The sequence below is a fragment of the Homarus americanus genome, unplaced genomic scaffold, assembly GCF_018991925.1.
Source record: "Homarus americanus isolate GMGI-L3 unplaced genomic scaffold, GMGI_Hamer_2.0 scaffold24694, whole genome shotgun sequence".
Lineage (NCBI taxonomy): Eukaryota > Metazoa > Arthropoda > Malacostraca > Decapoda > Nephropidae > Homarus > Homarus americanus.
In genome coordinates this window covers 908,689-934,783 of record NW_024732780.1, presented here as the reverse complement: position 1 = coordinate 934,783, position 26,095 = coordinate 908,689, and positions in this window count along the sequence as shown.

The window sequence follows — 26,095 nt, the reverse complement described above, 5'->3', positions numbered from 1 at the left end:
TGGTGCTGTCAAACATCTGTGTCAGTCCTCCTTAGTTGTAACCACAGTAGGGTGGTGTGGAAGGGGTGAGGGGTGGTGGAGGAGGGGGGTGAGGGGTGGTGGAGGAGGGGTGAGGGGTGGTGGAGGGAGGGGGGTGAGGGGTGGTGGAGGGTGAGGGGGTGGTGGAGGGAGGGGGTGAGGGTGGTGGAGGGAGGGGTGAGGGGTGGTGGAGGGAGGGGGTGGTGAGGGGTGGTGGAGGGAGGGGGTGAGGGTGGTGGAGGAGGGCGGTGAGGGTGGTGGAAGGGTGAGGGTGGTGGAGGGAGTGAGGGTGAGGTGGAGGAGGGGGTGAGGGTGGTGGAGGAGGGTGAGGTGGTGGAGGAGGGTGAGGGGTGGTGGAGGAGGGTGAGGGTGGTGGAGGAGGGGGGTGAGGGTGGTGGAGGAGGGAGGAGGAGGGTGGTGGAGGAGGGTGAGGGTGGTGGAGGAGGGGGTGAGGTGGTGGAGGGAGGGGGTGAGGGTGGTGGAGGAGGGGGGGTGAGGGTGGTGGAGGAGGGGTGAGGGGTGGTGGAGGGGGGGTGAGGGTGGTGGAGGGAGGGTGAGGGGTGGTGGAGGGAGGGGGTGAGGGGTGGTGGAGGGTGAGGGTGGTGGAGGAGGAGTGGGGTGGTGGTGGAGGGAGGGTGTGGGGGTGAGGTGGAGGAGGGGGGTGGGGGTGGTGGAGGAGGGGGGGGGGTGGTGGAGGAGGGGGGGTGAGGGTGGTGGAGGAGGGTGAGGGTGGTGGAGGAGGGGGTGAGGGGTGGTGGAGGGAGGGTGAGGGGGTGGTGGAGGGAGGGGGTGAGGGGTGGTGGAGGGAGAGGGGTGGGGTGGTGGAGGGAGGGGGTGGGGAGGTGGAAAGAGGGGTGGGGGTGGTGGCCCCCACCCCCCCCCCACCCCCCCCCCCCCCCCCCCCCCCCCCCCCCCCCCCCCCCCCCCCCACCCCCCCCCCCCCCCCCCCCCCCACCCCCACCCCCCCCCCCCCCCCCCCCCCCCCCCCCCCCCCCCCCCCCCCCCCCCCCCCCCCCCCCCCCCCCCCCCCCCCCCCACCCCCCCCCCCCCCCCCCACCCCCCCCCCCCCCCCCCCCCCCCCCCCCCCCCCCCCCCCCCCCCCCCCCCCCCCCCCCCCCCCCCACCACCCCCCCCCCCCCCCCCCCCCCCCCCCCCCCCCCACACCAACAGGAATCAATTATGCGGTGTCCACAAATCATACAACTCAAATTACATAAGCAGAGACCAAAAAAAAAAGGAGGGGCAAATAAAACAGTGGGGAAAGAGGGGGTTGACAGATAAAGCGAGAGGGGTTGTTAAATAGAGAGAGAACTAATCAGGTCATCAGTAAATACATATCGTCCAGTAAATAAATGTTTGTTTTGGATTACGTCTCACTGTATGTTTAATTACCTCCTCATTATTCATTGGTCCTGGTCTCTGCTAGTTTAGGTGTTATTGGGTGGCTAGTAATTTATGTAATTGGGTAGTTATTAAGCTATGTAATTGGGTAGTTATTAAGCTATGTAAGTGGGTGGTTAATAAGCTATATGTAGTGGGTTGCTAATAGCTATGTATAATGGCTATTGAACTATAAAGTGAAGTGTAGAGCGAGGTGTAGCCAGGTGTAGAGTTAGGTGTAGTGAAGTGTAGAGTTAGGTGTAGAGCCAGGTGAAGTGTAAACAAGGTGTGGTGAAGTGTAAGGGTGTGGTGAGAGTGTGGGGCAAGGTGTGAGTGGAGGTGTGAGGCGGGGTGTGTGGAGTGTGGGGCGGTGTGAGGAAGTGTGGAAAGCGCTATACACAGGCTGCGACAAGAATAGAACCTGTGAAATATACAGTGTTGGTAGCTGAGAAAACACTGATGGGGGGCAGGGAGGAGGGAGGCAGATGAAAAAAAGGAGGAAGAGGCAAAGGGAGGAACGAAGGAAGAGACAGATGGGGAGGAGGAAGGAGTGGGAGGCGGGGGAAGGAAGGGAGGAGGAAGAGGCAGATGAGGAGAACAAGGAGTAGGAGCGGGGGAGGAAGGAAGGAAGAGGGAGATGGGGGAAGAATGAAGGAGGAGGAGGAAGGAAGGTTAGAAGTAAAAAGGGGGAAGAGGAGAAGGAGAGAATGAGAACAGAAGAAAACTAAGAGTGGAGAGATGAGCAATTAGGAAGAGGAGAGGATATTGACAAAAAGTTGGGGGAAGGAAGAAAAGGAGGAACGAAGAAAAGGAGGAAGGAAGTAGAGAATGAAGAGAGTTGGTGGGAGAAGTAGACAGACAGACACAGAGAGAGAAAGGAAAAGGAAAAGTAAAAGAGGAAAAGACGACAATTAAAAGAGTAGTAAGCGGTGGATAGGAATCAGGAAGAGAAGAGAAAGGAGGGAGGGTGATAAAGTGGGTTGAAGACAAAAATATAAACCTCCACCACTACTACCTCCACCACCACACTCCACCACTACTACCTTCACCACTACTACCCACCACACCATTTCCCCACCCACCACAACCTCCACCCACTCATTACCCCCACCACTACTACCCTCCGACACCACACCTCCACCAGTACTACCTCCCACCACTACTTCACCTCCACCACTACTACTCCACCAGCACTATTCCCCACCACTACTACCTCAACCACTATTCTCTACCACTACACTTTCAAATCCACTCACTTCACCTCCACCACTACTACTCCACCACTATTTCTCCACCACTACTTTCACCTCCACCACGACCACCACCTCCACCCACTATTCTCTACCACTACAACTCCACCACCATTTCCACCTCACTACTACCCTCCCGACACATTACACCTCCACCCCACCATTCTCACCACCACAACCCTCCACACCACGTCCACCAACCCACTCCACCACCATTCTCCACCACCATTCCCCCACCACTCACTTCACTCCACCACCACCATCCACCACCTCACTATCCCCAACCACCACCACTCCACCACCACCACCACCACGACCTCCACTTCACCACCACCACCACCACCACACCCACCACCACCATTTCACACACCACCACCACCACCACCACCCACCACCATCCCCACCCACTACTACCCCAACCACCACCACCCACCCACCACCACCCACACTTCCCCACCACCACCACTCACACCCACCACCACCACCACCCCACCACCACCACCACCACCACCACACACCACTCCAACCACACCACCACCACCACTCCACACCACCACCCACCACCACCCACCACCACTCTCACACCCAACCCACCACACACACCACACCACCTCCCCACACCACCACTTCACCCACCACTACCACCCCACCACCACTACACTCCACCACCACCACCTCCGCCACTACAACCACCACCACCACTATTCCCACCACTACCTCCACCACTACCACCTCCACCACTACCACCCAAACCACCACCACCACCTCCACCACTACTATTCCCACTACCACTCCACCACCACTACTCCCACCACCATCTCCCAAACCACCACCACCTCACTCCACACACACCCATCACTACTATTCCCACCACTTTACCCTACCACTACTACCTGAACCACCACAACTACCTCCACCCACATTACCTCCACCACTACTACCTCCACCACTACTACCTCCACCACATCTACAAACACTCTACCTCCACCCACCACTCCAACACTCACACCCCACCACTACCACCTCCACCACCTTAACTCCACCCACTACTACCTCCACCACCACTTCACCTCCACCCCATACCCACCACAACCACCACTCTCACCACCACCCACCACCACACTTCACTCCACCACCACCCCAACCCTACCACACCCACCACCACCACCCAACCACCACCACCCACCACCACACTCCACCACACACCACCACTGTTACCCCACCACCACACCACCACCACCACACTCCACCCCCACCCACCACCACACACCATCACTCCACCTCCACCAAACCTCACACCACCACACTCCACCACCCCCCACCTCCACCCACCACCACCTCCCCACTCACACCCCCACCAACCACTCCCACCACCATTACCTCCACCACACTCACTCCACCACTCACACCTCCACCAACACACCCACCACAACCACCACCACCACCACCACCTCCACCACCACCACCCCACCACCACACACCACCCACACACACTCCACTCACACAAAACAACTGAACTCAACTCAGACAATTTTTTTTTTTTTTGACCTGCCTCTGTTATATATAAAATCAGCCATATTTGCACTGTTTAACCTTTTAATCCATCTTTTTAATCCAAACACCCCACCTTCTGCATCTCCTGAGTACTCCACTCAAGATTAAACATAGTTCCACAAAGCTCACCTGAATTTGTGCTTCCCATCATTCCTATCAAATACACAATACTAGCAAGTATTCGTTAAGTCCCAGTTTTTAATATTTTATATTTTGCTTCAATGCCAAACTTTATCAAAGCCTAAGAAACATCCTCTGTCATTCAACTATGTCTTCCCATTCTTTCTATCCTTTCTTCAGTTCACCATCAAAAACCCCCTCGTCTCTCTGTCCCAGGTCTCTTAGTAGCACACCACGTCACCTTGAGATACATGCTGACACATTACAAATCATCCTGAAGTCATCCATTACTTAAACTTAAGTTTCACACATAGCCATTCCACATTTTTCTCCCTCCACCACCACTCACCACCCACCACCACACTCCCACCAATACCACTCCACCACCACTACCATCCACCACTCATTACTCCACCACCACCACTCCACCACCACTTCACCTCCACCACTACCATCCCACCACCACTCCACCACCACCACCTCCACCACCACTATTACCACCACTCACTACCTCCACCACCACACTCCACACCACTCCACCCACTCCACTCCCACTCCACTCACACACCACTACCACTCCACCACTCACTCACTCCACCACTCACACCCCCACCACCACACTCCACCACCACTATTCCCCACCTCACCACAACCTCCACCACCATTTCCTCCACCACTACTACTCCAACCACACTACCCCCACCACCACACTCCACCACCATTCCTCCACCACCACCACTCCACCACCACCTCACTATTTCCTCCACCACCACTACCTCCACACCACCTCACCCTCCACCACTATTCCCTCCACCACTACTACCTCCACCACTACCACTCCACCAATTCACCTCCACTCACCACTCCACCACCACTCCACCACCACCACCCACCACCATTCCCACCCACCACTCCACCACTCACCACCCACCACCACCATCCCCACCACCACTCCACCACCACTACCCCACCCACCACCACCCACCCACTCACTCCACCACCACCACCACACCCCACCCACCACTCATTACCTCACCACCACCACTACTCACCCACCACCACTCCACCCCACCACTCACACACCCACCACCACCACTCCACCACCACCACCCCTCCACCACCACCACCACCACCACTACTACCTCACCACCACCACCACTACCACCTACCACCACCTCACCACCACTACCTCCACCACACCACCACCTCACCACTCACTCCTCCACCACCACTACCTCCCACTACTTCACCTCCACCACTACCTCCACCACCACACACACCCACACCCACACACTCCACCACCACACCCCACACCACCACCTCCACACACCACTCCCACCACACTCACACCTCCACCACCACTCACATTCCCCACCCACCACTCCACCACCACCACCCAACCACCTCACTCCACTCCAACCCACCACCCCACTCCACCACCACCCCCACCCACCTCACCCACACCACCACCCCACCACCACCCCCACACCACCACCACACCTCCACCTCCCACCCACCACACTCCACCACTCCACCCCCACCACCACCACCTAACCTCCAACCACCTCCACCACACCCACCCACTCACCACCTCCACCACCACTACCTCCACCAACCACTACCCACCACTAACTCCCACCACCACTCACACTCCAACACCCACACCTCCACCCACACTCACCCACCCACTCCACCACCACTCACCTCCACCCACCACTTCACTCCACCCCACACTCCACCCACAACCATAACCACCACCCACCACCCACCCCACTACTCATCTACCCACCACTCACTCCACCCACTACCACTCCCCACTCACCACTCACCTCCACCCACTCACCACCTCAACCACAAACCACCACCACTCACCTTCCCCACTCACCACTCCACCCACCACCACTCCCACCACTCACTACCTCACCACCACCCACTACCTCCCACCACCACTCATTCCCACTCACTTCACCTCCACCACCACTACCTCTACCACTCACTACCCAACCACCACCACTACCTCCACCACACACTCCACCACACCATTCCCACCCACTACTATTCCCACCACTTTTACTCTACCACACCACTAAACCACCACATCCACCACACACACTCCACACCACTCACCCACCACCACCTCACCCACACCCACAACCACACACTCACCCACTCCCCCCACCCCCAACCACACCACTCCAACACCACACCCCCACCACCACTCCACCCACTCTTACCTCCACCCACTCACACTCCACCCACTCACTCACCCCACCCCATTTCCACCCACCACCACCACCACCCCACCACCACCTCCACCACCAACCACTCCACCACCACCACCTCCACCACCACACCTCCCCACCACTACCACCTCCACCCACTACTTCACTCCACCACCACACCCACCACCACTCCAATTTCACCACCACTTCACACCCACACCACACTCCACACACACATCCACCACTCACTCCACACCACCACTCCACACTCACCCACACCACACACCACCACCACCCACCCTACCCCACCCACACCTCCACTCACCCAACCACCACCACACCCCACACTCCACCCACCACCACCTCCACCCCCACACTCCACCAATACCACCACCACCACCACCACCTCCCAACCACTCACCACCTCCACCACTACTACCTCCACCTCACTACCACCTCCCACCACTACTACTCCCACCACCACTCCACCCCACTCATTCCCCACCACACCACTCCAACTCCACCACTCACCTCCACCACCACACACCCACCCCACCACACTCCACCACCACCACTCCACCACCATTCCTTCCAACCACCACTCACACTCCACCCCACCACACTCCACTCACCACTTCACACCCTCCACCACCATTTCCCACCTCACCTCCACCACCACCCACCTCCACACCACACTTTCACCTCCACCACACTCCCACCACCAACACTCCACACTACAACCCACACCACACACTCCCCACCACCACACCCACCACCCACCATTCCCACCACCACGACCTCCACCACTCTCTCACCACCACCACCATTTCCCACCAACCACTCCACCCACCACTACCACCTCACCACTCTTTCCCACCACCACCACCACCTACACCACTTCATCTACTTCACCACCACTCCACTCACTCACCACCCACCACCACACCACCTCACCCTCACTCACCACCCACCACCACCATCCCCACCACCACTTCCACACCACCACCACACCACCCACCCCCACCACACCACTCACTCCACCACCACTCACCCCACCACCATTCTCCCCACCACCTCACCACCCAACCACCATCACCCAACCACTCACCACCTCCCCACCACCACCACCCACATCCCACCTCCTACCACCATCCCCCACCCACCACCTCACCACCACCTCCACCATTCTCCCCACCACCACACCCACCCACACCACTCACCACCACCACACCACACCACCACTCCACCACCACACTCCACCCCTACTCACCTCCACCACCCTACCACACCAAACTATTTCCCACACCACAACCCCCCACACTCACACTCCACCCACTACTCACCACTCCACCACCATTCCCTACCACTACAACCTCCACCACCACACCTCCCACCACCACTTCACCCACACCACCACACCTCCCACCACCACTCCACCTCCACACCCACTCACCACTCACACACCATCCACCACCAACCCACCACTCCACACTCCCCACTCCACCACTCACTCCTATTCACTCACTCCACCACCACCACTCCCACTCACTCCCACCACTACCACTCCACCACCACTTCACCTCCACCACTTCACCTCCCACCCACCATTCCCCACCACTACTTCACCTCCACCACCATCCCCACCCACCACTCACCCCAACCCACCACACCCACCACCACCCACCCCACCACCCTCCACCCACACACCTCCACCACCCCACTCCACCACCATTCTCCACCACCACTCACACCCACAACCACCACCTCCACCACCATTCTCCCACCACCACCACCCACCACCACACCCACCACCACCCCACCACCACCACTACCACCCACCACTACCTCACCACCACCCACCACTCACCACCACTTTCACTCACCACCTCCACCTCCACTCATCCCCACCACTCACCACCACCACCACCACAATTCTACCTCCACCACTACTACTTCCTCCACCACTACTACTCCCACCACTACTACCTCCACCACTACTATTCCCACCACCACTACACTCCTCCACCCACTACTTCACTCCCACCACCACTACCTCCACCCACTCACCCATTCCCACCACTACCTCTCCACCACCACTACCACCACCACCATTATTCCCACCACCTCCCACTCCACAACTACTACCTCCACCACTACTACCTCCACCACTACTACTCCCACCACTACTACCTCCACAACTACTCACACTACTATTATTCCCATAACTACCACTCCCACCACTCCTACCTCCACCACTATTCATCCACCACTTACACCTCCACCACTACTACCTCCACCACTACTATTCCCACCACTACTACCTCCACCACTACTACCTCACCCACTCTACCTCCACCACTCAAATTCCCACCACTACTTTCCACCACTACTACTTCCAAAACACTTCACTCACCACTATTACCACACCACTATTACCTCCACCACTACTACCTCCCTACTACTACCTCCACCACTCACTATTCCCACCACTACTACCTCCACCACCCCCCACTCCCCAATTTCATCCACCACTACTACCTCCCACAACTACTACCTCCAACAACCTACCACTCCACTACCTCCACCACTACTACCTCCAAATTACCACTATTCCCACCACTACTACCTCCACCACCACTACCTCACCACTTCTACCTCCACCACCACTATTCCCACCACCACTTTCTCCACCACTACTACCACCACCACTATTTCACCACTCACTATTCTCACAACTACTACCTCCACCACTACTACTTCCACCACTCATTACCTCCACCACCACTATCCTCCACCACTCTACCCTCCACCACTACTATTCCCACCACTACTACCTCCACTCACCTCTACTTCCAACCACTATTTCATCCACCACTACACCTCCACTACTACTACCTCACCACTACTATTCCCACCACTACTACCTCCACCACTACTACTCACCACTTCTACCTCCACCACTACTATTCCCACCACTTTCTCCACCACTACTACCTCCAAAACTACTACCTCCACCACTACTACCAACACCACTATTACCTCCACCACTCACTACCTCCACTACTACCACCTCCACCCACTACTATTCCCACCACTCACTATCTCCCACCCACCACTACCTTCACTACTACTACCTCCACCACTACTACCTCACCACTACTTCACCTCCACCACTACTATTCCCATCTCACAACTTTCTCCCACCACTACTTCCACACCACACCACTATTTCCCTCCACCACTACTACCCTCCACAACTACTACTCCACCACTACATTACCACAACCACTACAACCTCCTCAACTACTACTCACCACTATTACCCACCACGACTCACCTCCAACCACCATAATTCTACCACCCACCTCACCACTACTTCACTCCACCACTATTACTTCCACCCACACTGCTCCACCACTACTACCTCCACCACTACTACCTCCACCACACTCACTACCTCCACCCACTACTACCACCACCACTCCTACATCCACCACTACATATCTCCATCACTACTACCTCCACCACTATTATTCCCACCACTACCACCTCCACCACTACTACCTCCTCCACCCACTATTACCTCCACCACTACTACCTCCCACCACTACTACCTCCCCAACCACCATAATTCCCTACAACTACTCACCTCCACCACTATTACTTCCACCACTACTACCTCACCACTATTATTCCCACCACTACTACCTCCACCACCACTACTAACACCACCACTACTACATCCACCACTATATATATCTCCACCACTACTACCTCCACCACTATTATCTCTACCACTACAACCCCACCACTACTACTCCACCACTATTACTCCACCACTACTACCTCCACCCACTACTACCTCCACCACTACTACCTCCACCCACTATTATTCCCACCACTACTACCTCCACCACTACTACCTCCAACTAATTTACTTCTACCACTACTACCTCCACCACTATTTTTCCACCACTACTACCTCTACCACTCATACTTCCAACCACTACTACCTCCACCACTACTAATTTCCACCACTATTACTCCACCACTACTACCTCCACCACTATTATTCCCACCCACTATTACTCCCACCCACTACTACTCCCTCCACCACTACAACCTCCACTACTACCTCCACCACTATTACCTCCACCACTACTCACCTCCACCACTACTTCCACCACTACTACCTCCACTCACTACTCATTCCCACCACTACTACCTCCACCACTCACCACCTCCACCACTACTACCTCCACCACTACTACCTCCACCACTACCACCTCCACCACTACTTCACCTCCACCACCATTACCTCCACCCACTACTACCTCCCACCACTACACTCCACCACTACTACCTCCACCACTATTACCTCCACCCACTACTACCTCCACCACTACTATTACCTCCACCACTACTACCTCCACCACTCACTATTCCCACCACTACTACCTCCACCACTACTACCACCACCACTATTTCCTCCACCACTACTACCTCCACAACTACTACCACCACCACCATTTTCCCTCTCTACCACCTCACTACCTCCACAACTACTTCCTCCCATCACTATATCCTCTACCACTCACATCCACCACTACTATCACCACCACTATTTCTACCACCACTACCTCCACACCATTTCCCATCACTACATCCTCTACTCCTACTACCTCTACCACTCATACCTCCACCACTACTACCTCCACCTCTATTACCTCTATCACTACTACCTCCACCACTACTATTCCCTACTACCTCCACCACCACTACCACCACTATTTCCTCTCTACCACTACTACCTCCTACTAACCCCACCACTATTTCCTCTACCCTACTACCTCCCCTCATTTGCCACCACTACTGCCACCACCACTATTTCCTCTACCACTACTACCTCCACAACTAATTCCTCCATCACTATATCCTTTACCACTACTACCTCCACCACTATTACCTTCACCACTACTACCTCCACCACTATTACCTCCACCTACTACCTCCACCACTACTATTCCCACCACTACTACCTCCACCACTACTACCACCACCACTATTTCCTCTACCACTACTACCTCCACAACTACTTCCTCCATCACTATATCCCCACCACTACTACTACCACCACTACTACCTCCACCACCATTATTCCCACCACTACTACCTCCACCACTACTTCCACCACCACTATTTCCACCACTACTACCTCCACCACTACCACCACCACCATATCCCTACCACTACTTCCACCACCACCACCTCCACCACCATTATTTACCACCTCCTACCTACTACCACCATATCACCACCTACTACCTCCACAACTACTTCCTCCATCTTATATCCTCTACCAATACTACTACCACCACTACTACACCACCACCATTATTCCCATCACTACTACCTCCACCACACCTCCACCACTACCTCACCACTACTACTACCACCACTATTTCCTCTACCACTACTCTCACCACTACTACCACCACCACTATTACCTCCACCACTACTACCTGCACCACTATTACCTCCACCACTACTATCTCCTCCACTACTACCTCCACCAGAACTACCTCCACTACTACTACCTGCACCACTATTACCTCCACCACTACTACCTGCACCACTATTACCTCCACCACTACTATCTCCTCCACTACTACCTCCACCAGTACTACCTCCACTACTACTACCTCCACCACTACTATTCCCACCACTACTACCTCCAACACCTCTACCTCCACCACTATTTCCTCCCACTACCTCCACTATTACTACCTCCACCACTACTACCACCACCACTATTTCCTCTACCACTACTACCTCCACCACTACTACCTCCACCAGTACTACCTCCACTACTACTACCTCCAGCACTACTATTCCCACCACTACTACCTCCACCACCTCTACCTCCACCACTATTTCCTCTACCACTACTACCTCCACTACTATTACCTCCACCACCGTGCCAGCCCTCCCCAATAGCCACACCTTCGCCGCCATTTATTTACCTTAATAAACATCCTAATAGAAGCTAGCCTATCTGTGTTAAATTTGTTGAGCTGCAGATCTATGCGGCATTCAGTGACTGTAACCTCATAGTCAATATCTGCAGCAGTTGTCGGAGAAGGCAGAAGTCTCGTTCCCTGAGGCAGAGCAAAGCCGACCGAAGGAGAGAGAAAGACAGTCGACATCTCATCCAGGCTGTAACATAACTTCTGGGCTGCAGCTTCTGTTCGGAGATCACCTCCGCGAGTCTGGCGTAGAAACATCTTGCGCAGGGCCCATCCACCAGGGTTGTGAACACTAGAGGAGTGGAAGCTGCCTTGATCAACGTTTTGAATTCTCTCCCCATATGCCCTTCTCTTGTCGTTCTCGTTCCTCCTATGTGCAGCATCGAGAGCTAGGTTACGGTGACATGCGGCCATGGGATCAAAAATCCTGATGTCGAAGAAAGCTCGTTGTCCCCGCGTCCAGAATCCTCGAGCACTGACGTCCACGCGTGCTTCGTTAGATGTGTTTGAAGTCCTGTGTTGGAAGATCTCGCCATCCAATGGAAGGAGGGTCGGTTCTACCATGACGTCCCGGCAGATTTCCTTCAACATATTTGCTGTGAGATCCCTTACCTCGTCATGCCTCATGCATATGAAGCCCCCCTTCTTGCACACCATGGCGTGATCGCCATCATAGGAAGTGCCACATACGCATTGGGAGGGCAAACCTTCTACTGGCCAACCGTACCTTAGAGCAATGGCATCTGTAAATTCTTGTTTATTAAGACTGAAACCATTTGCCCTTATCGGTAACGTAGTTAACCAGTTAGAGGCTCCCCTTTCTGCGCTATAGCTACATTTTTTTTCAAATTTTCTGGAACCTGCAGCAATCGTTGCTGCAACTTTTTATTTTGGCAGTGCTGTCGATCTGTCTTAATCGACCTACGAATCTTATTTACTTCGCTGGTATGCAATTCCCCTGTTGCATTCTGGGCTATTATGTGGTCCGTGAGGGCTGCCGTGAGCTCCACCACTACTACCTCACCACTACTACCTCCACCACTACTATTCCCACCACTACTTTCTCCACCACTACTACCACCACCACTATTTCCTCTACCACTACTACCTCCACAACTACTACCTCCACCACTATTACCTCCACCACTACTACCTGCACCACTACTATCTCTACCACTACTACCTCCACTACTCCTACCTCCACCACTACTATTCCCACCACTACTACCTCCACCACCTCTACCTCCACCACCATTTCCTCTACCACTTATACCTCCACTACTACTACCTCCACCACTACTACCTCACCACTACTACCTCCACCACTATTACCTCTACCACTACTACCTCTACCACTACTACCTCCACCACTACTACCAACACCACTATTACCTCTACTACTACTACTACCTAAGTCACCTCTACCTCCACTACTACTACCTCCACCACTACTACCTCCACCACTATTACCTTTACCACTACTACCTCCACTACTACTACCTCCACAACTACTATTCCCACCACCTCTCCCTCCTCCACTATTATCTCTACCACCTCTACCTCCACAACTACTACCTCCACTATTACTACCTCCACTACTACTACCACCTCCACCACTACTATTCCCACCACCTCTACCTCTTCCACTATTACCTCTACCACCTCTACCTCCACTACTACTACCTCCACCACTACTATTCTCACTACCTCTACCTCCACCACTATTACCTCTACCACTACTACCTCCACTACTACTACTTCCTCCACTAATACCTACACCACTACTATTCTCACCACATACACTGGCATGTACACATGTCAGTGGGCCTATGCACTGTCCCACTAGTCACTAGTGGATGAAGGCAATGCATGATGGACAGGCTACTAAGACGAAACCCAACAAACTGGGCTATCGGCAGTCCATTACAACTCTCTCTCTTCCCAGTCGTTGCAACACTTGCACCACTGGATCAGGAAAAGGTAGAGCCAAGATGTGTGGTTGTAGCCTGTGCGCCTGCCTTACCACATAAATCAACTCACGTGCAACCATCATCCAGCTCATTATACCTCTCATCATCGTCAAACCCCTATTCCCCAAAAGTCTTATGGCGATAGTCAAGTGCCGACGGGGACAGGCAGAGATGCCTGCCAAGAGTCTCTTGTCACAACTCTTTACATGAGCGGCACAAATAAGATGGTCGTTTATGCACTGGGATCTAGGTAGCAGTGAAATCTGTTCCTGTCTGTGCGACTGAGCAGCCCTTACCAGGAGCTACTCTACTCACATGGGGAGGGGCCGAGAAAAGGTGCCCTAAACATAGCCTGCCTAAAGAACCAACGTGACTGGGCAACTGCACCCAGTAAGGTCATCCTTATGTGGTCGAAAACATGATCGTAATCACAGATCAAAGGAAAAATAAACTACGCCTCTTATGGTCGCTGCATGGAATGTCAGGACCCTTCTGGATAATGGCACAAATGGGCGTCCTGAAAGAAGAACCTCCCTTGTGGCAAAAGAGCTGGCTAGGTATACCATTGACATAGCAGTCATTAGTGACTTGTATATGGTGTAACAATGCCATTTCTTACTGAGTGAATCGTGTCATGTTTTAGAGGAAATACAGGAAAATTCAGCTTAGACAAAGATTACCCGCCATAACACACCCTACACGACAGTTTCCTGCTAACCATGAGTGCCTGAGAAGCCTGAGGCATGAGTCAATCACAGTGACCTGTGAGTGTGACGTCATAGGTCTAACTGTGCTGATTGGCTGGAAGCTGAGTTCGTGCCCCAGCAAGGGGCACTCGGTTTTCAAACATAGAGTCTGGTTTGAGGTAGTAAAGTGTAGACGTACTTGTATGTGGTCGGCAGGTCAGCAGGACGATATATATATATATATATATATATATATATATATATATATATATATATATATATATATATATATATATATATATATATATATATATATATCAAATTAAGTACCCTTAAGGTTTTATCCGTTTCATAGAATGTATTGCGATTCATGTGACCCCTGTTTAACTAGCTAGGAGAGTAGGTCTATTGTTTTAAAGTATAATTGTCAATCTTAAAAGACGGTATTCAAAGTGTCATAAATTTCTCCCCCTTCTTGGTGTTAAGTAAAACATTTGTCATACATGTCTTTGGCGTAATGCAGTGATACAATGACCCAGTAGTTATAGCATAACCATACCCTGTGCCCTCTAGTGTCTCAGCTATCGCTTGTTATTCCTGTTCCCAATTTATCATCGTCCCTGTCCATTCTCCCTATCCCTTCTCCCCTCGGTGCGAAGCCGGCTCTAACTACAAACCAGCCGTTAGCATCTCTCTTCCCTCCTCTCTCCTCTCACTCCACCATCTCCTCCTCTATTTCACGAGTATACAGAGAAAGAAAGATAATGGAGTAAGAAGAACTAAGAAGAAGAAATAAAAGTCTTTATTACAATGGCCTTCATTGACCTTACTAAGGCCTTCGTCTCAGTCAACAGGGAAGCCGTTTTGGCTGTCCACCAAAATTCATTGCCATTGTGAGACAACCCCACGAAGGCATGAACGCTAGTGTCCTACACAATGGTACCCAGTTTGAGTTCTTCCCCACCCAAACGGGGGTAAAAGAGGGATGTGTACTGGCACCAACACTCTTTTTCATTTTCTTAAACTGCCTTCCTTACTCGTGTCAGTGCCAATTATGCCGGCGGGGTGGACATTAAGTACCAGATGAAGGGACTTTCAACACAAACAACTCTACGCAGAAACAAAGGTGTCGGCTGCTTCCACCACTGAATTTCAGTATGCAGACGACCTCACATTCGTCGCTCACACTGAATGCGTCCTAGAGGAGATTCTGAACACCTATGCAGATGCGTATGCACACTTTGGCCTTGAGGTGAATGTACGTAAGACTCAGATTCCCTTTCAGCCTGCCCCTGGTTCAACCACACCTAAGCCATCCATCCAGCTTAACGGTACTACTCTCTCCAATGTTAACCACTTCCAGTACCTTGAATCCCACCTGTCCACCACCGCGGAGATCGATGAAAAGATTTAACATCGGATCAGATGTGCATCTAAAGCTTTTGGCAGACTCCATACCCGTGTCTTCAGCTGTATGGAGTTGAAATTATCTACAAAGCTCACGTGTATCGAGCAGTGGTCCTCCCCACCCTTTCGTATGGCAGCGAGACATGGGCCACATACAGGAGGCACCTCAAGGCACTTGAAAGCTTTCACCAACGTCGTCTACGTTCAGTCCTCCGAGTTTGCTGGGAAGACAAGAGAACAAATGCCAGTATTCTCACTGACACTAACCGTAGGAACATCTAGACTACCATAATCCATGAACAACTCTGCTGGACTGGCCATGTTACTCGCAACGATGAGTCACCTCAAAGCTCACCAACGAAGGTGACATTCATTAATACTCGTATCATTGTACCATAGGTGGATGATCGTATACTCGATTCCGAGTGTCAGCAAAGTAGTAGTAGTAAAATAATAATAATAATAAAAATAATAATAATAATAATAAACGGTTTATTAATAGAGTTGCAGCCAGTGGCAGAAAATATACAAACTTACATGTGATTTCGACATAACAATATACGTTCAATACATTTACAGGGCTGTACAGTACATAAATCAGGAGCTGTTTATTATTTTAACAATAGATGGGATGGTGCTATTCTTATATCTATCAGTGTGGGCTCTTATCGGCTGAATTTTGCTGTAGTGGTGGAGGTGGGCGAGGGACTGCCGGTGGCAATAGGTGGCGATGACGAAGATGGTGCAGTACTGCAGTAGTCCACTGCTAAACTCTGCTAGTGCGTGGTGGTGGAGGTCACTGAGGGATGACATTTCCAGGGTGGAGAGAGCGTTGTTGTAGCCGGAGTAGTCTGCGCCGAGCATGATTCTGCAGGCCCTTTTCTGTACCTTCTCTAGCTGACGTTGTTGGGTAGAGTTGAGAGAAGACGACCAGGCTGGTGACGCACACATTAATTTGGGGAGAATAAATGCGTTGTAGATAGTCCTCAACTCTGGCGTGGGTGCCCCAACTGACCTGAGTCGTCGTAGCATGTAGAGTCGGTACGAGGGTGCCTTGATTGTGTTGTTTACATGGGCCTTCCAGTCCAGTTTGTAGTTTATAGTTACACCCAGGAGTTTGGCAGACTGCACTAACTGGAGAGGATGGGCACCCACTGTAACTGGTGGAGCTTGCACTGGAGTGGTGGCAGTGTTGACGTGCATGACTACGGTTTTGGTGTGATAGTAGTGTGTGTGTGTGTGTGTGTGTGTGTGTGTTTTCCTCATTGAGAGATTTCCTGCTTACAAGAATCAGTCGAGCTTACAGCCTTATTGATACTCAGTGCTGATCGTTGGGTGAAGTTTGGTTAGATCAAGCCAGGTAAAGTCACATTACTTTAGGTTTAAGTAAGTTAGGATAAGTTAATTTAGATTATGTTAGGTAAAGTTGGGTTTAGGGTAAGTAAGGCCTGGTTAAGTTAGGCCAAATTATGTTAGGTTATGTTATTAGATTAGTTTAAGTTATGTAAAGTGCCGTTAGGCTTAAGTAAGCTAGCTTCGGTTAAGTTAGGTTTGGTAGACATAACGTCAGATTTACTTAAACAAAATTCAATTAAGTTAGGGTTACGTTAGTCAGGGGTTTGGGAAAGTTAGGTTGATTAGGTGAAATTTGATTGTGGTATATTAGGTTAAGTTAGGTAAATTGGACTATGATTATTAAGTTCAGGTTTAAGTTTAATTCGATTATAATATGTTAGAGTATGTTAAAGTAGGCCTGATTAGATTATTTTATTCTAAGTTATCTTAAATAAAGTTAAATTAGATTATGGTATATTTGGCTAAGTTAAATTAGATCATGTTAGGGTAGCTTTGGTTAGAGGTAGTTTATGGCACATTAGGTCATTTAAAGTTAAATTACATCATGGTATAGTAGGTTAGTTTAGTTTAAGGTATATTTGGTTAGGTTAAGTAATGGTTTACTTTCACCGGGTCCCGTTTGAGGATTTTAATCTACGGTTACATTACTTGATAGTTTTAGGAATGTTATGAGCAAAATTACTAAGCATATAAATTAGAAGAAGTGGCAAACAACCTAACACATATATAACCCAAGTGAACGTCCATTATTTGTCGTTCTCTGACACTGTATAGTTTAATATGGAAGGAACGCATTATCTCCGCCAGGTACTCGTTTATCACCAACCTTTAACATGCACTTTCGTTTAAATAGGTTGAGTAGTATGGGAAAAGTGTATGTTATTAGTCAGTATAGAGGTAATGTTTCCTTTTTCTTTTTATAAGGGCCAGTGTAGTGTAGGAGGTGGAAATATTTACTCTGGGGTTAGTCATAACTTGTCCGGGTACTGTGAGAGACTTTCAGAGCGAGGAATGTTGTTATCTGGCCTAAGTGTATAAAGCAGCTGTGTCTTGGTGTGTTTGGGTTTCAACTAAGATCCCTCCTCTGTGACAACTTGTGTGTTGTAAGTGGGTGCGACACGTCGCTAGTCATTCCCATTGGTCGGTGAGTACCCTGTTGTCAACTGCATGACAATAGCTGTATGGTACAGGAACGGCAGCGTCTGTTTGACTGATCCTCTATTGAGGTGGAAAGAAAACGCGTTTTTGTTTATATTGAAAACTTTAATTCAATATTCTCTATGCTATATTTTCTGAGAATACGACCAGTCTCTCAGTAGATAGAGAATCAGACTATCAGAGGCAGCCTCTATCCCCTGGACCCAGTGAACACAGTGCTCTGGCCAAACTTCATTAACAAGATGCTCGTCAAAGCTTAAAATCTCCCTGCTGGCATAGGCGCAGAACTTTAACAGTGGCCTTGACCTATGACCTACAACCCTCTTAATTACCTATGTTCTTCCGAGGTCAACGACCAACTCATTTCCTAAATTTTGTCACAATGGAGGAACTCTTCATAGAGCTTGAATACACAAAGACGCGGAGTAAACAATAAAACAAGTTGTCATTAAAACAAAACAGATTATTACACTATCATCATTATCACCATCATCATTATCACCATCATCTATTATTACAAACCAAATATAACACAATTTATCACGTACACATAACCATGACTGATGTAGTAGCGCCAGGAAGTTTATAATTGAATGTTCTTCCCTAAAAGTCACATATTGTAGCCATAACTGTTGAAAATACCAAATCAAACCTATCGGTTAACGACAGACTCAGGCGGTGATAAATTACCTTTGATGACGGATGTGTTGGCAATAATAATCATTTCTGTGTCTGCTGTGCACCGCGAGTCAGTTGTCACAGCAACGGTCACCACTACAGCTCCACGTCAATGACGTCAACACTATCAGGTATCATAGCTGCTATTATCCACCAGTGACAGACCAATCACAATTTTCCACCATCATGACGTCATACTTAAGTATACTTCTCGTGCGTTTGAAATCATTCCCCAGAACCCAATCAATATATTCCTCTGGCATAATAATTGTTGTTACCAGTCTGTCAAATCTTCCCCGAGACAAAAATTACTTCAAAGAAGTCAATAATTGTATTTTGAGACTGAATATTGACTTACGCTCTGGGCGGGGCCCTGAGCCACAGACCCGGGGAGAGGATCTTCACCTCTTTGTGTCCAGTACTTACGTGCTGCTTTAGGTCACGAGCCGTGTGTGTAATACGGTATTAATAATTTACCGGGGGTGGCACCAGTGCTGGGCAGCTACAGAAGGCCTCACCTGCGGACACAAACACAAAAAGGTCAGTACGAAGTTGTCAGGCTGGAACACGCACAAGCGCCACCTCCCCCTCCATCCCCAACACACCCCAGGCTGATGTGTTTGTTACCTGTAACTTGGGAGAAACGAGAATTATGTTGAACAACTTTTCTATCATTTATTACAATCAACATATCCTATTAATCTTAGTGTGACTAGGCCGAGCCGCGAATTTTTTTTCCTGAGGGCTTCCGTCATTTTGAACAAGCGGCATAGTCGCAGTGTTTGAAGAGCGGCACCACTGTACACTCCGTAAGAAAGATAGAATAAGAGACAATCATTCATGCCTGGCTTAATGTTGCATATCCTAACGTAATAGATACTAATACAAACAAATAATAACCTAACCAAGCCAGCACGGCCAAGATAGAACGAGTTCTTGCTGCCAACAGCTGATTGTACAGTGGTGCCGCGCTTCAAACACCACTTGTTCAAACCGACGGAAGCCCTCAGGAAAAAAAAAAAGTCGCGGCCGGGCCCCTACCCTTCACAGTACCGTGCCCCTCCACGCATACTGGGTGTTAATAGAAATCTTGTTCTATTCTGTACAATGCATTAAGAACTGCTTAATCCTTTTGTTTTCTATGTTATACCATAATAGAGGACAATTTGAATGTTAAACCCGTGGAATGACGATACTAATATGAGGTAAGAAGCAATACAAGGGGGCAGAACTTAAAAACTAATGAACGATAAAAATATTTTTTCTGTAAAAAATTGTCGTGTGAAGGACAGTAAAGAATTTAAAAAAATGCAGTTTGCATGTGGCTGAGAAGCTTCGACGGTAAGTACCGGGCCCCTCTGTCACTATACTGTTGCGGTGGCTCCGCTGTCGACTTTGTCAGACCCACACACCGACCACAGTATCACCGTATTACTTGATCTAGGATACGAGGGATCTTTTTGACAATTTAAAAAAAAGTACAATAGCTGATTGTAATGAACACTACAAAAAAGCACGGGTTGCCTGACTGGTGGAACATAAAAAAAAACGAGGTTAGTTATGTTTGTTACGTCAATATTTGAGCAGCACTGTGATGCAACACATGAAAAATTACTCATCGGTGAGTAACGCCGAGGGCGACGCGTGACCCTACAGTAGATGCTTCTGGTACAAGAAGTCTTCCGTGTACCAAGATAAATAATATTTTCTAATATTTCAAACTAAAACTCAAACTAATCACTCCTAACTTAAGACTCAATATATGTGTAGGTGAGTGTACATCACTTTTTGTGGTCTGACCAGCCTAAAGAGCATAATACACCCACTTTACCCGACTCGACAATGTATAAAAACAGACAGGTTTACATCATAATCATACACTCTGTTTTTATCTAGGAAAGGTAATATAAATTATTGTATTGACCAATGTCAGTTGAAATGGTGCATTTCGTAATGAAAAGGTATTTTCTTTTTACAGCAAAGTTACACACATATACCAAACTACACCTTGGTCTTAAAGAATATGGGCTAATATTCACGTTACAAGTATGGCTTTCTATTGAAATAAACGAGACTCACAAATCTGTTGTCTACACTAAGGAAAAATGCAACGTCAACGTGTACACTATCAAAGCCAACAGTTGCCTAAGTAAAGCTTGTCTTTACCAAGAACCAGAATTTACATAACTGCTTTCACTTGTACAATCTAACATATATTTGCACAGTTAAATGCATATTTAAACTGCACAAGCATAGTGAGAGGTTATTGAAGAGTGAACTGTTACAAAAATAGGGACGGGTCTTGGCGCATGAGAGCAACTAATAAAACGTGTCAGCTGCAGTTACAACACATGCACACGTCTGTAAATAATAGAGGAACAGTTTATAAGGCTTCGTACCCAGGTACAGTACGTAAGAAGCACAGCTGCAAGCATATTACAGTGAACCAATTTTTATTGTAACGCAAAGTGACAGTCACATATACAGGATCAAGTACACAAGCCCAGTTCCTTACAAAGTAGAACACAGTTACAAAACAGAGAGGATAAAATAGGCTCCACAATCGACATGTTTGTGGAGTTCAACGTCCTGCCGTCAGCCTACTGACTCAGCCACTCAAACACAACTTTACTAATCGATACGCGTCACATGTAGCGCTCACGCGCCTCGCTCGCTCTTTGTCAAGAGCACGCACAACTTTTTTACCTGCACTTATTAAGAACAATGTATTTTTAAGATAATGAGTTGATAGTAAGAGTGTTTATGAGAAAAATCATAAATATTATGCAGGAAAATTACTTTTCTGTAATATATTGAGATATATTTTCAATTTATCGTTTCAATTACTAGTGTTCTATGAATATTCAAAATAACAGGTCTATCTTCTCGTAAATTTTAGTTTAAAGCGGCAAGGGAGGAAATTACAGGAGGAGAGAATAATAAACTTATCCTCACCGGGTGGAGCAGAATGGCATACAAGTTGGTAGACTCCAGGTTGAACACACGGCATTAGATCGGCTATGATAAGGTTGGAATGCCCGCATCCTGTGAGATCACACCTGCGAGGTTCCAGGATGTCTTTGACATTTATTTTTCCTTAACTTGTGTAGATCATATAAGCATGATCTAGATACTGATGGAGAATAACCCTGATACATTATAATTAGTTTAAATGTAAAATATTCGTCAACATTTTATCCTCAAGTGGTAATATGGATAGGTATTAATTTTGAAAGCAATTCCTTTTGATTCATGACTTCTGTGTTATGTGAGAGGAAAAAAACAATATACATCTTATATGGTGAAAACAAAAACAAACAGAAAATGTTAGAGGAGGCCATAGGGCAACAACGCCGGTGACCCCATTATGGCAACATCTTCCCTGAAGGAGACTGGCCACTGCGTTTCCGGGAAGGTCGAGTGTTGCCATACGATCCTCACCCTTTACTCCATCAAATCTCGACCTAGTACTGACAGCATTAGAGACAAAGGAAAATTTGTCTACTAATCCCTCACGCTTCTGTGAGCCATGAATACTTTGCTGTGAAAAATAAATATTCATCATTAAACAAGGTTATTAATAAAAAAATAATGTCATTTAAATAACTTCACAAGCGTACCAGTTCTAAGCTTCGTTATTGTTATTTTCGCGAATGAACTTAAAACAATCACCAATAAAGCCTATTAGAGAAGTGTGGGAAGACACACCATAATACCACACAGTAAAGGTACTGTACCTTAGTCCTAACATGTATATATTGGCGTGGCTAGTACAGTACGTCAACCATACACTCACTGATGTATACTTAAGCACCAACACTTTGTATTCACAGACACACAATACATAAACAGGCCAGGGACTTAAACAAACCCACTGACAGAGGTAGTAGGTTGTAGGCGGCTGTCAAACAGGGAGGTACTACCGCCTGGGAAGATATTGGAAGCATAATTATGCTTCCAATATGTGCTGTCTAATGGTAGACCCTACTGCCATATGGCATCACAAAAATTGTGACCAAGGGGAAAGGTCACGGCAGGGTTAGCTCCGGAGGGATAATTAATTATCAGATATGGCCAGTGCTATGTGCGGTCTTGGGTATGAGAGTTTGCTGACCAAACTGGAGTGGTCCATGGAAAAATTGGCCAAGGCCAATGAAGAAATTGAGAGGGCCACGTTGGAGAACCTGAAATTAAAAGAAGAGCTGGCGAAGTTAAAAGGGGAGGCTGGACGAGTAAAGCCAGTGTCTGACGAAAACTCAAGCGAGTGGAAAGTGGTGAGTAGTGGGAGGACCAAGCTGGTGGTGAAGAAGTACACCAAGGATACGTCAACAACGACAACAACAGCTAAGTGTACCAACTCGTTCAGTCCCTTGATAGACGAATTGGACGTTAGTACAGTCAGGAACAGGGATGACAAGGAAGGTATAAAAACTTTAATTGTTGGTGACTCACAGGCAAGGTCTTTTGTGGTAAAACAAAAATAGGATGAGGGTGTGTTTGCCAGGAGCCGGGGTGGGGGATATAATTGACAGGATGGACAATATCTTGTCTGGTAATGGGAACAAACCCATTATCTGCCTCAGTGCAGGAGGCAATGATATTGGCCGGTGTAGGAGTGAGGAGCTTCTTGATAAGTTCAAGGCAGCCATAGATCGTATTAGGACTAAGGGAGGGATCCCTATCATATGCCGTGTCCTGCCTAGAAGGAGAGTTGGCAGTGAATGGTTGTCAAGGGGAGTTGGTGTCAACGACCGTCTTGACAGATATTGCAAGTCAATATCAGTCCCATTCATTGACAACTGGGACAACTTCAATGGCAGAAGGGACCTTTATGCTAGGGATGGGGTGCACCTGTCTAGGGATGGAGTAGCAACCCTGGCTGTTGCTCTAGAGGGGGCAGTTCAAAAGATATCGAAGTCTTTAAACTGCTAGGAGAACATATGAGCACGGGGGTGGAGGAGACTGCAGTGGGAGCGGGTAAACAAAGTGAAAGATTACAGGGAAATAGTGTTAGGAATGATGACAAAACTGAATTAGACAGGGAGTTTAAAACTAAACGCGATAAGGGGAGGACTCAGAACACGACTAACTTAAATGTATACTACGCAAACAGTAGAAGTATGAGAAACAAAATGGATGATATTAGGGCCTTGGTATGTACCGAAAAAATCGATATAATTGCATTCACTGAAACATGGATCAACCTAAACACACGTGAGTTACCAGTCGAATACCAAATTGCGGGTTGCAAACTGTTCCATACCGATAGGCAGACCAGGAAAGGAGGCGGAGTAGCAATCTATGTTAGGGATAATCTGAAGTGTGAAATAAATAAGGAAATAAAAACTTAGAGGAATACAGAAACAATTTGGATAGAATTAATCAACGGTAGAGAAAAATTAATCACAGGAGTAATATATAGACCTCCCAATCTTGATAGAGTCAAAGAGCGACTTATCTGGGATGAAATGCGCAGGGCTTCCATACACAACAAAGTCTGTATAGTAGGCGACTTTAACCTTGGCCAAATAGATTGGACTGACCTTACAGGTACAGTAACTCAGAATCAGAGGATTTTCTCGAGACTATCCAGGACTGTTTTCTAAGTCAACATATAACTGAACCCACACGGAGTAATAATATACTCGATTTAGTTCTGTCAAACAGAGAAAACCTCATTAGCAGGGTCGAGGTAGGGAACGAATTTGCAAACAGCGATCACAAAGAAATTAGATTCCAGTTAGATTTTCAGGGCAGACGTAAGGAAAATTCCACTAAAGTACCAGATTTCAGAAGGGCAAACTTTGACAGTTTAAAGAGGCAGCTGAGAGAGGGTGTGTCGCGCTTGGCAGTGAACCTGTCAGATGACACCGACCTGATAACGAGATCTGAGATTGCCGAGTTCCACGACAATTTAAATAGTGAGTTACTTAATGCACAAAGGCAGAACATACCATACAAAAAACTCAGATCAGACAACAATGACCCTAAATGGATTAATAATTATTTAAGGAACATCATTGGCCAAAGGAAGGCTATAGGTAGAAGGATAAATCGTGGCGAAATTCACCTCCGGGACTATTATAGGGTATTGGCGAGTAGGGTTAAAACCGAGATAAGGAAAGCAAAGAGGAATAATGAGGTAAGGATAGCAAGGGAGGCGAAGACAAACCCCAAAGGATTCTACCAAATGTATCAAACTAAAACACGAGAAAAGATTGGACCAATACGGTCAGACACCGGCGAGCTCACTGATAACGACAGAGAAAT